At 39.8% G+C, this 10,098-nt stretch overlaps 1 long non-coding RNA gene across 1 annotated transcript; it reads left to right on the top strand.

The window, feature by feature from the left end:
* Nucleotides 1-205: 205 nt before the first annotated feature.
* Nucleotides 206-5,453, top strand: LOC148117946 (uncharacterized). Its single transcript, XR_015736264.1, has 2 exons — nt 206-298; nt 5,106-5,453. It is a non-coding gene; the product is annotated as an uncharacterized LOC148117946 (long non-coding RNA).
* Nucleotides 5,454-10,098: the final 4,645 nt, after the last annotated feature.

Genomic DNA, 10,098 nt, shown 5'->3' with positions numbered 1-10,098 from the left:
AGCGCTTGCTGACCTGACATAGGGCTTGAGTTAGTTCCCTTCAGCCTTATCCGGTAGCTTAACTGCCTGTAACTCCGCCTCCAGATGAGATGATGCTTCCTTTGAAATCTGAAAACACCAGCTCTTGTCCTATTATCCTCACCCAGTTTAAAACCCATTATCTGATGCTTTAGTCACCACTTTGCCCCTTGGTCTCCTGCACCTGGGAAGCCCACCAGGTTTGCTACTCGAGTGTCCTGTAGCTGGGAAGCCCACCAAGTCTGCCCGTCCAGTATCCTGCTGCTAGGAAGCCCACCAGGTTTGTCCGTCAGATGTCTTCACACAGTACCTGACAGCTAAGAAAGCTCGCCAACCCAGAATCATGCACTTACTTACAGCCCAGAGTCTTCTGCGATTATTTTTGTAAGGCTATGGCACAGTGGTTCAGCCTGACCATTGTGGATAACAACACCATTTGGTAATGCCAGAAGGTAGGAAGCTCTAACTCTTCTGTTAAGAAGACACTTGCTGCAGGTCTATAGCTGTGTGCTTCTTACCGCTGCAATGTTTTCGGGGACTAGAAGAGTTAACAAAGCAATATTTATAATCTCATTTATTTTTTTGTTAGCCCGTATTTTTCCCTCAACTTTGGCACCTGCTACCACTTGTCTGCTAGGAGAAAACAAAAGAGCAAACAAATGTTAATGAGAAAGCTCAGACACAGCTGAGATGCTCGGTTCTCAACAGCTTTCTTGTTCCATAAACATGTGGACACATGGTTTTGATTCGCTCCTGCATATTTATTACACGGTTGTAGTTCACTGATTAGAAATGGGTTTCTGCTTGCTGTGACAGACTGGAAATGGAAAGACTAAAATGAATGCTTCTATCCATCCAGTAGCTTCATTGAGAACCTACTATGTGGGCTAGACTGAATGTTTCAGCTCCATTGATCTGCTTGTTCTTGATGCTTCCTTTATCAGTTTGGTGTCATTTCTGTTCTGTGTTTGCATGAAGTAGGGATCAGAGGAGAGCAACTAACAACCCAAGGTTAGTCAAGAATCTGGAAAGAAAGGGAAGTTGTAGTAGCTTTGGGGCCAAGAGTCTAAACAACTAACTCAAAAAAAAAAAAAGAGAGAGAGAGAGACTTCAAATATGCTTACTGGATGTTTACTTAATACATTCTTCATAGTTTTAGCTACTCTCTTAGTTTGGGTTTCTATTTCTGTGAAGGGACACCATGACCACAGCAACTCTTATGAAGAAAAATACATTTCATTTGTGTGGCTTACATTTTCAGAGAGTTAGTCCATTATCACCATGGTGTCTCCTGGTGGCATACAGGCAGACATCCTGCTGTAGAAGAAGCTGAGAGTTCTATATCTTGACTCTCAGGCAATAGGAAGTGGTCTGTGTCACTGAGTATAGCTTGAACATAGAAGACCTCAGCCTACTTCCATAGTGGTGATACACTTCCACCAACAAGGCCACATCTTTGGAGTGGCATTTTCTTTCAAACCACCACAGCTACCCTGGACTGAAAACTGTTCAGAATTCTTCAGTTTGGGGCACTATGAGTAAATTTCCTAGAAATCCACATATTTTTCTGTTTTCTGTTTTCTCCATATCTTATGGGAAGATGAAAGTCTTAGGGAAACCTAAATTATACACTGATAAACTAAATACATAATTTTTCTCTTCTGAGACCCTACCTTGTCCCCATGATGCAGGACACTATGGAAATGGCATGCTGTCATCATGATTTAACAGCTCTGGACTCAGAGTTAGGTTGTTGTCATTTCCACACTACTGAAGCCCTGTTAGTTTCCATTTTCCCATCTCTGTACTGAAGGCATGACACATGACATTTACCACCACCTCTCTGTTTCTCATATCTTGGCTTTGCATCCTTCTATTTGCGCCCCCATCCCATTAATAACCAAGATAAATGGTCCAGTGGGATACTTCAGAGAGTAAAAGCACTTACCACTTAAACCTGATGACCTGAGCCCTGGTACTTAACAATGGAAAGAAAGAAAGGACTCTGAAAGGTTGTCCTCTGACTTCTAAACACAGGCTGTGACATATGCAGACCTTCACACACACACACACACACACACACACACACACACACACAAATTCTCACCATAATCAAGACAATTACTTAGCACTCATGCACTTCTGCCATGGGTGAATGTTAATGCTCTCTATATTGACAAGAAATAAAGCAAAGGAAGCATCATTTCTGGTGATCTGTCACGGGATGTCAGATACTGATGAAAATCTATTACTTCATGAAGTCCATGCATTGTTTCCAATGTGCATTTACTTTGTCATATCAGAAATTCCACTGCAGTGGTCAAACCAGGCATCATTTTAATTATCTTCTGTAGCAAGAAGCCCTGTGAGTCTAGCGTGTTTGCCTGAAGTTATGAGGTTGGGCTTCTGTGCCTACCTCGTCTAGATAGGAATTTCACAGGGGTTCATGCCTTTTTCGGTTTGTGTCACTAAAGCTTTTCTCCAAGTCCCTGACAAGTGACTTTCTTTTAGACTGTCACTAGGAACTGTATCATAAACTAAAAAGGAGACTGGGAAATTTCTCTGTTTTAACTGGGCATATGGCCACCGGGAACTTAATTATGTGTTTGTTATCAAGGAAGAAGATGAAAATAGATATTGAGGAAGCTACCAGAAATGTTTACGGTGTATGTCCCAGTTCCAGTCATCCTGTTGGCATCTTAATGATCTCTGTTTATAAATCTAGAATCAAAGCAATGGAGCCCAGGTGACAGCTACAGTGCTTACATTGCACTTGAGGCTTGGTGTCCCTTGAAAGGCTACGTCTTCCTCAGGACATGGAAAGACATATTCTAGACTGATCTCTTCATGTCACAAAATATTTAGATGGATTCCAGGCACCATTCCAAGTGCACAGAGTTTTCTAGCCTCTGGTTCCACGAAGGATGTGTGGAAGAGCTAGTGGAACAGGTGGTCAGTTAAAGTCCTTCTGTTTTCGTTACATGATGTCGTCGAAAAAACTATTGAAAATTTGCAAGAAAGAATCTCAAATATGAGAAACACTTTTAGGATCTCTGATAGTGCAATTTCAGACCGTGGCCCCACTTGGACTAGCTGAGGATTTTCAAGTTGGCATTAAGTTAAGTTGTCTCAAGTCAGAGCAGACTGTGAGACAAAGACCAACCCCTTTTTCTATGTTTACTCTAATAGAAATCTAATAATAAATATTTCAATGACAATATCATATAGTTTGCCAAGCACTCCATGCCTACTCTCTTCTTGGCTTTTCCAATAGCTCAGGCTGGTTCTGACTCTAACATAGGAGTGAAAATGTAGTCATCTAGGGTGTTTAATGCAAAGGTAATGCTGAAATTAAAGTTTTAAGTTCATGCTTTCAAATATAAACTCCCATATTCTCTCCATAAGCTCAGTCTTCATGTTTTTCATAATGCTAATAGAATATAAAGCAAAGGTGCATTCTAAACAATCACATTTTTATTAAGCAGCATCTAAATATCTCATCTTTTTGGCAAACTTATCAGGAACTATTCAAAATGTTTTTTTTCTTTCCTTTTTTAAATCAGAAAATTATTAATCAAGTTATTTGAGGGGAAAAACAATTTTTCTCTAATGAATCACTTGACATTTTCTTAAACCAAACTGCTGAAATTAGTGCTATTATTTTTAAATAGATAATTAATAACCAATTGGTATGCAAATCAAAAGATTTTTAACATGTAACATACTAGAAAAATATCTACTGGCTAAATCACTCTTGTTAATAGCATTGTTGACAGAGATTTGTGTAGGATATACTATGAAGAAGACCTTGTAACAGACACTGCGGGGTGTGCGTGTGTGTGTGTGTGTGTGTGTGTGTGTGTGTGTCTTTCAATGCCTTATACCTAATATGTGTTCACATATTTATATAACTGGTGAGGAAAAGGAGAGGGTGTTGTTTCAGTTGTCTGAGAGAAAAAAATGCCTAAAAAGAAGTATGGGTACTCTATCTCCCACCTCTAAGCCTATCAAAACATATGGATTATTCTCAGTAAGTTCTCATGGAATCAAATAGGTTTTTTTTCCTCCACAACACTGTTTTAAAATAAGTATTTTGCCTGTCCGGGTACCTTGCATTCTGAAAATATCCTCAATACTGCGTAATATGCATTCATCAAAAGAAGTTTGAGATTAATCCCTACTGAATGCACTGTCTGTTCTCGTGAAGTCTAATCTTGCTTCCACAAGTAAGTCTTAGTCCCACTAGCATACCTGGGCCGGAGAACTGGAAACAGGTCCCATCAAATGGAAGCACTGGTGTGCAATGGGCAGATGCTGCATCCATAAGCACAGCAGCTGCTTCCTCCCTCTTCTCCCTTCCAAGCACCCTTTTGTTCTTTTCGAATTAGTTACGAATAAGAAAGGTAGAAATGTGCCTTTTGTGGTCTTCAATGAGTCAATCACTCATTATTCCCTGTTACTGAGGCATGGAAACAAAAGGTTGCAAGATGATTATCATCCTCATTACAAGAATCTAGGCATGGAAAAAATGGGTCCTTTTGGGATTCCTTTGCCTTCTTTATCCTGGACTAAATCTCAGAGTGGCAGAATGTTGACATGGATAATATTTCAGTGACAAAGGAGTTGATGAACTTTATGAAGTGATTAAAACAGAAATTGTAGCTGATAACAAAAAAAAATAAAATGGGGCAAATTTTCACTTTTTCTAACTCTCAAAAATAAAAAGGAGTTATAACAGTTATTAATCTACTGAATGTTTCCATTGCAACTGCAAGGCCTTGAAAATTAGGATACTCCAAATTATTTTTGATGAACTAAGACAGACACAGCAGTGTGATGTAATGATTACAGCAAAATTGGTTCCACAGATACAACGTTATTAAGTGGCCCCTGCACTCTATACAGATAAGACACGGGTACAGAGAACACCAGCATCAGTCCTGGACGCTGTGTTATATGCAGTGTGTCTGGGTAATAATCGTGCCTTGAAATAATTTTATGAGAATAATGCGAACCCATTTTATCAGTTTTAAGATGTGTGTCTTTTCCGATGTGACTATGAATTTTGTGTGAATTTCCCATTGTAGAAAACATTGTTGGCGGGTCTTTGAAGCACTTACCATGATATTTATGCTCATTCGTCCCAAAATGGTACTGTCAGGCACAGCTGCCTTTGAGTTTGGTGGGAAGGGAAGAGAGCATCGTGGCAGTGTCGTCTGGAATGCCAAGAAGACATGCCAGTCTGAACACCTGTGGTTCAAGCCCTCCAGAGCCTTCACCGCCAAAACTGAGACTTGGGGACTCCCTGGGATTCTTCTCTCATACCAAGAGTACAGCCCTCCAAAATACCACATGTCAGCAGGAATCTATTATATTTCTGCTTTGAATATCTCTACTTCTGCTTCAGGGAAATAAATAAAGAGATCTATAAAGAGTGTCCTGACCACTTTCCTTATTTTTAGAAGAAAATTGATGCTTAAAGAACATATGTAACACATTCAATGTCATCAAATAGTAAAGTGTGTATCCCAATCTAGTTTGTCCCATTTCAGGCTCAATGGGCTTTCTGATGGGTTACAACCAGGTTGTCTTTGCAAAAACTGTTCTTCTTCTCTGGGAATTGATTTTCACCAAATAAGAAATGTGAATGGATTGACTAGATGAAATGTGTTAACTAGAGAGCAAGTAATACATTATATACCACACGTGTGTATACACACATAGGGTATAAATCTATCAACTAAATTAATGTAAACAGGTAAATTTAGCTTTAAAATATTTTTCAGGTAACCAAATAAAGGAAGACAGGTAGAAAGCATGTCTAGGGTCACACAGTCAGAGGTAAAGCTGAAAACTAATAGGCCCCAGTGACGTGATTCAGAGCTTGGGTGTGCCATGCTCCTTCTTGGAACTCTTGGGCTTCCATACACTCATGTACAAAGCTCCTTCATGCCTGTGTGATTGTCACAGAAAGGTTACTGAAGATTGATCCTCGTGAGCCATCATCACTGTGCACTGTCTTGACTGCCTGTGGCTCATTGGTTGTTGCAGATTCCTTCTGCCACCGAGTTAGATGTTACCACCCAGACAATAGCTTGACCCAGGAACCGAAGAATCTACATGAAGTCAGGTGGCAGTGTTAGATTCCATAATCTGCCCTTGTCACCAAATATTCCATCTTATCTGCTACAACATAAACCCAGGCCACCATACCACATGGGACTAGAGGCTAGGGTTCTAGTATATAAATACCATCTCTTCGATCTCTCCTCTCGATGCCTACAACCCTCCAAGCTGTCTCTCCGCAGATCTTTCCCCAAAGCAGGAACTATATCTTTCCCTTGTTACTTTTCCCCTTAAGATTAAAGGATTCCCTCTCCTGTTGAAAATTTTCCATTATACGTCCTAATTGACTTATTTTGTGAAATAATCCTAACCAATGGAACACACTACTGCTTTCATCAAACCAAAAATAAGGCATGGTGCAAGCTTGAACACAGAACTCTAAAAACAATGCCCAAAGCTAAGGGTAGGGAAGTGGATAATTACAAGAGAACCCTAGCTGGGTCCATTGTTAATGAACAGATTCACATTACGGAGAAACAGGGAGATTGACCTCTTTGTAAGATCACAGTGCCATTAACCCATAATGACAGACACAATTATTGAAAACTTAAATCAGTATAAACCGCTTCTTTGGGGGCAATTCTCTGGAAGGTTAATGAAATGATAACTTGTAAAAACAGAAAATAATGAGGAACTTTAAAGTATGATCTTAGCTTGTGTTTTATGACTTCTATCTTATTGTGATCAGGAACTAAATGTGGTTAAAACATGATTATGGAAGTAAGAGCTTTAGTATCTCAGCTCTGCCACTAGCAACGGTGTCATATCCACCAGACACTCTACTTTCACCAAACATCAATTTTCCTGAGAGGAAAATAAACAATAGTATTATTATCTACCTCGTAGAGTTGTGAGGATTTTTTTTTATTAAGTCCTATGTAAAGAACTTAGCACTCTCTCTTTTGGCATACTATTCTCTTGACTCTCAGGTGTCAAGGATTATAAGGCACATTGTCAAAGATAATAGAAAATTTGAGGCACAAAGCCACCCAGTTGAACCGAATATATTCTCAGGTAACAATGGACTTGGTTGGGGGGGGAGTTATGTTTCTGAGCAAAAGTAACAATTATGTTGTTTTGGAATGGAAGAAATAATGATAAAAATCCAACATATTCAACTCTTTATTCTTGTGGCCATTAGAATTAGCATTGTGTGTCTATATGGTAATTGGCAATACCTGTCAGTTCAAGTTTCATCTTCCTGAACTGTAAGAGATGAAAGTCACTACTGCCTGAATAGCGTATCCTAAACAGAGATGCACTATTCTCGTGTTATAGACTGCCACCTCTGCTCAGAATCAATACAGAAGTAGTCTCAACACATGGGGACAGTTTTTCAAGTGATACTCTAGTCCCTAATACATATTTGCTATGATATTGTTGGGCAAGTGGTCTTCTCTCCAGGTCACTTTGATCACAAGAATAGAAGTTCTGGTTTTTGTTTTTTGGGTTTTTTTTTTTTGTGTGTGTATGTTTACAAAAAGTCTGTGTCTGTTTCTCCCCTGTCCTTTGAGAGTTTGGCTGAGAGAGTTTCAGCTGCCCATTTTCACAGAAGTGCTGTTGTCTTGACAAAGGATGCAAGCCAATCAGAGGCATGCATTTCAACAGAGTTCTGAAGAATATTTCACATGGGAGATTACTGGGCACATGTCCTCTTTAAAAGTGCACCTCACATCCCAAATACACATTATCCATCTTAAGCTATTTGCCAAGCAGAGAGGAACAAGAGACTCTGTATTGCAAACCTGTAAGAGCCCGTTATCATTTGGATGTATTTAATTATATTCTTTTCCCTAGGTGTAATTACAATGTACATACTTTAACATCCTTTCCTATCACTTATTTAATATATTGTAATCACTTTTCTACATGATTGCACAGAAACTCCCTGGAATAACATTCACAGCCTCCTGTATTCCCACTTTCCTATTCAACTCTCCTTTTCCTGCCAGCATCACATTCGTCTCCATCATAGAGAGATAAGCGCTGCCGATCATATATAGCTCTGTCTTCCTAATCCACCTTCCACTTTCTTTACCACGTGTATCAGCCAATCTTCACCTTCAGCAGAGGATCCAGCCACCTCTTCACAGGAAGAGTCAACCCTAACTGTTCAAAGGAAGCAGTTTTAAATTCAGCGCCTCTTACAGAAATGTGGGTAGTTTTGAGATGACGAGAAAAGGGTTGTAAGTAAAGAGAGCTTCATCAGCTCTTCAGCTGCTGCCAGCCTGGAAGTTCTCCTTCCTTTCCAGCCCTCACGAGATTTCAGAATTCTAGAACAAGCTGTGAACCAGAGTCAAGAAACCTAGAGAAGGTATACCTATTCTGGCTATAGTCACAGCTGACACTGAGACACAATTACAGCAAAGAAGGACAACAAAAGATTCTCTGTTTCCATTCCCACCATTGCTCCTATTTCTTGTCCTCATGTTCACTGGCCAAGGCCCAATTTCACAAACCAAAAGGCCAGGATGCTTTACACTCTATTCTGTAGGTACCATCTGCTTGGCACAAACAGCCAAAAAATGTCAAATAATTGACCAGAAGAAAGAACAAGAGAACCTTCCCAGATGGCTTTGATTTATCCCTGGAGGTTCATCAGTGAAGGTATTTGGTGAAGGAAGTGATGGTGTGGTGGCTATTTTGTTCTCTAGAAGTTCTCATTGCCCCCTGTACTCACTGCAGGACAGTAGTTTTCGTAGATGATTAGAACCGCTTTCAAGGAGTGATGTCTCCGCTGGTAAAAATGCTTTTCTCACAGGTCTGGTGACTTGACTTTGACCCTGGAACCCATGTGAAAAGCTGAATACAGTACAAGAGTAATCCCAGCACTGAGAGTCGGGGACTAGAATTGATTAGAAGTTCAACATCCAGATAGCCTTAATACGGTAGAAATAAGAGAAATTCTGCCTCAAGAACAAGGTGGGAGAATAAGAATAGAAGAAGGAGAAGGGGGAGAAATAGAAGGAGAAGGAAGGGGAGGACAGGAAGGAGGAGAAAAAAAAGATGCTTCCAGAAAGTTATCCTCTGTGTTATCTGCATGTGTACCATAACATCTATCACATCTGAGTTCTCTCCCTCTCCCTTCTTCCCTTTCTCTCTCTCTCTCTTTCATACAAACAATAAAGAAAGAAAGAAAGAAAGAAAGAAAGAAAGAAAGAAAGAAAGAAAAAAGAAAGAAAGAAAGTAAAATTTAAAAATTTCTTACAATCAGTCTTATGTCAAGTGTTCATGTAGTATCAAGCATGGAATCTTGAGTGTCATATACGCTTCATGAATATATATATATATATTCATGATGCATGTGTGTGCTCATGCATGTGTGTATTCTATAGAGTCCTCCTTATGTTAGTCTTAGTACAGGCACCATACTATACCTAAACTTTTGGTCTTCAATTGATTTTTTTTTCTTTTAGTTACACGCTGTTCATTATTTTGGAGTTGGTACATTTCTCCATCAGGGCTATAAACTCTTTGAAGGTAGAGGCTAGGTCAACAGCTACTTTTTGATGTGCCTTTTCTTCTAATTAGAGACAAACAATCTATTGTGTACTTCAGTAAACAAAGGTTCGGAAATCACCTAAGTTGTTGGGATATCTCTTGTTCCACCCATAGCTCTTTCCTGTCCTCAACAATGTTCTTACTCTACCACCGTCCACACAAAAAAAGACCCCAGCATTTTACTTCTCACAGGAAATAGAATTCACTGGACCACAAGCAACTGAGCCTCACAAGCTACAAACCTACAAAATTACAGACAAACTAAGGAGCCCTGGTTATCTCTCAGGGAGCTGCTGAGACGCAGCCTGGTCCTTTTATCCAGCCCTTGCTATCTCATTCTCTTGGACTCCAGGGTTTAAAGTCTTCTATTTTAAAGGAGAGCGAGTAATTGGGTGCATGTCTGGATCCCTGGAGCTCCTGCTCCACTCTTTCATTGAGGGACCCCACCTCCAC

Source organism: Myodes glareolus, chromosome 24 (assembly GCF_982192425.1).
Source record: "Myodes glareolus chromosome 24, mMyoGla1.1, whole genome shotgun sequence".
NCBI classification, from domain to species: Eukaryota; Metazoa; Chordata; class Mammalia; order Rodentia; family Cricetidae; genus Myodes; species Myodes glareolus.
Note: the sequence above shows the minus strand (reverse complement) of the source record. Positions and strands in the feature narration are given on the sequence as shown.